A 4998-nucleotide genomic window follows, 5' to 3' on the forward strand; every position below is an offset into this window, starting at 1 on the left:
AGGAGATAACGGGTAGCAAGAAGGCAGTAGCAGTGATTTGCCCCAAAACAGGATGTTTGCTGTTACTGTTCTGTTTCTTGTAATTAAAAAAAACAAGCAACCAACCAACCAACAAACAAAACCTCACAAACAAAAAACCCACCTAAATTGAAACCTACATTCAGTATCTTTTTACAGTGCATCCAACAGAACAGTATCAAATGGCCCTTAGCCTGCCTTTGGCAAGAATGCTCTGCTGATGATCCAGTGGAGTATTCCCAGATCAATAAAAGCGATAAAAGACATCAGTTGCCAGGAGCTCAACTACTTCTGATCTTGTATTTCCTTGGTAGGAAGAAATCATTTAATCACCAGGGAGCAGAAAAAAAAAAGATAAATGGGTGTAACTCGCCATATATTAATACTGCTTGGAAACAGAAGACTTCTAACCATAAAAGGGTGATATTTCTTGCAGAGGTTTGCTTTTCTTGCTTGTCTGCACAAGACAAACCTCAGCTTAAGATTCTGAGCACTGGTATTTTTCATCCAGTCTTCCCATTTCCGTTACTCATTGTGGGGCAAGTTTTTACAGAATTGTTCTGCATGATGAAATGAATCACCAGATGACCTCAGCCTTCCACAGCACAATTTAATCCATGGAGAAGAAGGTGGTTGGTGTGAGATTCTCTGTTGTTATTTTTTCTCCCATATAAAGGGACCTGACAAAAGAAAACTGGTCTTTAAAAAAGAATTAAAATAAAAGATTGATTGTCACCAGCAGGAAGTGGAAGTGTTCAAAGCCAGGTTGGATGGGGCTTTGAGCAACCTGGTCTAGTGGAAGGTGTCCCTGCCCATGACAGCAAGGTTGGAACTAGATGATCTTTAAGGTCCCTTTCAACTCAACCCATTCTGTTATTCTATGATCTAAGATTACTAAAAATGAATACTTTAAATTGCACCTTCTTTTTACCCTCTCTGCCAGCCCAATCAAGTTCATATTGTTTATGTACTGCTTAGTTTCCTCTATCTCAAAAGCTATCACTGCAAAAACTACCAGTGAATCCTCTGATTTTTGTTATTTATATAAAAATAGATTTTTATTACAGTTGGAGACTGAATTTCTCTAAACAAATATTTTATGCAGTTGAGTCATTTGTAAGAACTATTCTGAACATAACTTTTCTCTACTAGAAGATTGCTGTGTATTTCTTTATCCTTTGTCTTGCATAGTTGTAGTTAATAAAGAACAATGTACACTGTCTTAAAGTAGCTACTAGTTAATTCTTTAATCATTCCTACACTGACATCATCCTGCATTATTACACATCTTTTAATCAATGATGACATAGAATCACAGAATTGTTAATTGGGAAAGACCACCTTTATAATTTGCCCCAGACACCCTTGCAGTGAAAACATCAAGTTCTGGATTGGGTTTGGTGGGGTTTTGTTGTTTGTGTGATTTTTGTTTGGTTTGGTTTGAGTTGTGTTTTTGTTTGCTTGGTTGGTTTTGTTTTGATTTGGTTTGGTGACTGCAAATAGTTTGGTCACTATCAATGAGCTGCTTCAGCACAATACAGGTGTGGCTGACATCAGAATCAGGCACAGCACTGAGATCTGTCACAAACTGGTTTTACTAGTAAAGTTGGTGTTGGAATGTGCTGTCATTTTCTAAATTAAACTCCTTTCTATTCTGACACTGTCTTCCTTGGGTGCCATGTCAGTACCTAACAAGAATATGTTTAAAGTTTCATGGAAATCTTCTGAGATGAGGGAGAGAGAATGAACAAAGCTATCAAAAAAACCACTTTTCTGCCCATGCCGTCCTCACACACGAGCTAGAAAATCTCTATATTTAGCCCTGCTCAGTGACGTTCAGTTGCCACTGCTTTCCAGGACATTTGCTGGAGATTCCTAGAGCACAACGTGCTTTCAGTCCACTCCTTCATTGGTGGTAGGAGGAGAAGCCACTCCAGCAAGCAGCTGGGTTGTCTGTATGCCTGATAGCAAAAATTAGCAGATTTGCCTCCGATAACCCAGGACGTCTGTGACTGAGGCAGAAATAGAACCTCACACTGTTACTCCTGTGACTTCATCACGAGCTGCCTCTCAGTACCACGAGCGACTCACAGTGTCAGCTGGATTGGGTAGTTGTAGAGCAGACTTTAGAAGGAGGAAGCAACCAAGAAACTTCGATCTCTGTGTCTATATAAAAAAGCTCCCACTTACACAGTCTAAGCATAGCTCCAAAATGTTATAAAACAGAATTATATTAAGGGTTGTGTATTCAGGACTTTATAAATTATCACATTTCCCATGGCTGGACAGCTTATGTTCTAGAAAACTAATTCTTAAAACCAAAACTATATGTTGGACTAAGAACTAACTTTCTTCCTTTCTTTCTTCTCTTTCTTTCTTCCTCTCTCTCTTCCTCTCTTTCTTTCTCTTTCTTTCTTTCCCTCCAAGCAAAATCACTCATTTACATAAGAAGTATTTCTGAGGTAACTTCTTTTGGATTAAATCCATCACCACACAGGCTGATTAGAAGGTCCTGACAGGGAAATTAAACACGTTAAAAAAAACCAACCCAAAGCACCAGGTACTTTTAATATTACCTTAAAGACATTTAAGTTGAACGAGTTTTTTGTGCAGCCAGCCAGGGGATGGCAGTATTCAACCCATCATTCACTTGTTCCTGGCTAGAAAGTGGTTGTGTAAGTCAGCTGCCTCTCAATAACTGATCACATCAGTATCTAGGGAAAGAATATCTCAGCAGTGCACAAATTAGCTTCCTGAGTCAAACCCACACTGACAACCATCTGCATGAAGCAAGGTTGTATCACTTTTATTTATGAAATCAAACTGTGCAAGTTTCCTGCTGTCCCTTGGAACAGGTCTCAGTGTTCTATTTCAAAATGAAAAACAACTCTGAGGTTTGATTTTTTCTATAGACTGTACAACCTAGAGGTAGAGAGATATATAGTCTCAACAGGGAAAGCTACCTTAGCTTTTAAATTACTTGAGCAGTACATAACATACAGACATAGCTCCTGGAATGGCATTACCAAGCCCAAAGCAGAACCATAGCCAAGATTCTTCCTTTCACATAGTAAAACACACTTCATGTTCAAATCTTCCAACCATCTTCCTCCCCAGCCTAATCCTGAAGCATCCAGAGAAGCTTGCCTATGCACACTGGCTTCCAGGCTTTAAAGAACACCCCTTTGAAATGTAGCTGGTTATGATGTTGCAATTTCTGTGCACTAAAGCTGATTCACTTCAAATCCACTTTAGCTAAATTACAATAAACCCAGAACAAACAAATGAGATGGCTCTACACAGTCCTTGGCACCATTTTTCCCTGAACTGATTTTCAGAGGTGTCATGTGACTTGTTCAGGCAAGAATTTCCTCTTTCTTGCTATGACCAGTTCTAAGAAGAAAGTTTTTGTAAGAGTAGAGCAAATCTAGGTATGTAACAGATGGGATAAAGCCTAGAAGCTTGCAGGGTGCAGAGGGAAGTGTAACTCCTCTGCAGGAGGGAGATATGGGACAATTATCCTCTCAAGATCTCTTTCTAATGTCTCAACATTGTATCTTTTGCACAGAATGAGACAACTAATACTGGCTCAAAATTGTATCTGCAAAACAACTCTGTATTTTGCTGTTGCTTCTGTAAACATAAAACCCACATCTGAAGCAAGGTGCTCAATCTCCCATATTCTTTGTAGCAATGATCTCCACAGTTTTATTGTCCACTCTGTAAAAGGGAATTATTTCTTTCATCCACTGTGTAAAACTGAATCATCCTTTTATCAGTTTTGGCTTTGGCATGTTTAATTAATATGACAAGACACTTCTTCATAACATGAGAACGTTGCCAGAGTGATTTCCTTAACATCAGTTTTCCCTGTCTCCTTTCCTAGAGGAAATACAACTTACTGGTCATTCCCAGAGTAACTCTTCACATTGCTCCAATACAGTGCTCAACCCAGCAGGAGTGATATTCCACAATGGCAAAAGACCCTCTGCCTGCAGCCCAAGCCCTGTGTATGTCCTATGATCATCACCCATCATATTTACAACCATACTGCCCCAGGAGAAGAGACAGAAGTGTCTGTTTCTAACACGGGGCATGAGAGATAAAAAATGTATTATGTTTTACAGTTATGTTTGGAAGATTGCAAGATACAAAACCAACACTGAAAATAGAGGGAGTATTTGAGTGAATGGCTACTCTACCTTGAATTCCTCTGGAGATCTTGAAGACAGAACAGCCAGGTGCTTGGAAGTGCTGGTACCTCCAGCAGCACACAGGTGAGGTGCTGGCACCCTTGGGAGCCTTGGTACCGTGCTGAGACACGGGCACAGCGTTCCTGCTGGACAAACACGTACAAGCCAGGGAAAAGCCAGACATAAACCCTTACACGCTATTTCTCATCCACCAAGCGGTGGTGGATGAGCTACCTGTGTTGCAGGACAAAGGAAAACACGGTATTGTATCACAACCAGGCCTTCGCACTGCCCGAGCGAGGCAGCTGCTGAGAGGCAACCTTTTCCCTTTGGTATATTTTTAATACACTGCACACACATGATCCCCACAGGCTGAGGATGCCGGGTCCAGGCCGGTGCAGCCGAGGCCGGGCGTGCAGGGGCTGTGCAGACCCTCAAGGGCAAAGAGCCGGGCGGGAAGAGCAGCCACCGGCACCACCCGGGATTCGCCTCGCGAATCGTTCCTCAAAAGCACCCGTCAAATCCCCAACCACCACAGGGCCGAGACGCCCCTTCACGGGAGCCTGGTGACCGCAAAACACCCCGGGGTGCGGCCGGGGCGGGCGGATGACCGGGACGCGCGGGAGGGGCGGGCGGATGACCGGGACGCGCGGGAGGGGCGGGCGGAGCCGCGCCCCAGGGGCGGGTCCCCCCGGCGCTGCTGCCGCCGCCGCCACCGCCGCGCTCCGCCCCGGGGTGGCGGCGCTCCGGGCCGGCGGTGCAGCGCGGCCGGAGGGTAAGGGAGGCC

At 43.3% G+C, this 4998-nt stretch overlaps 1 protein-coding gene across 8 annotated transcripts in view; it reads left to right on the plus strand.

Moving 5' to 3' along the window:
• The first annotated feature begins 4929 nt into the window (after positions 1-4929).
• LOC113969520 (A-kinase anchor protein 17B) overlaps positions 4930-4998 on the plus strand; it is an 11575-nt gene continuing 11506 nt past the window's right edge. For all 8 annotated transcript variants that reach the window (XR_003534884.1, XR_003534883.1, XM_027687317.1 and 5 more), the window contains exon 1: positions 4930-4986. The gene's annotated coding sequence lies outside the window, so the exon portion shown is untranslated. The remainder of the gene's footprint in view (positions 4987-4998) is intronic.

The sequence above is a fragment of the Neopelma chrysocephalum genome, unplaced genomic scaffold, assembly GCF_003984885.1.
Source record: "Neopelma chrysocephalum unplaced genomic scaffold, ASM398488v2 Primary Assembly neopelma1_73b, whole genome shotgun sequence".
NCBI lineage: Eukaryota > Metazoa > Chordata > Aves > Passeriformes > Pipridae > Neopelma > Neopelma chrysocephalum.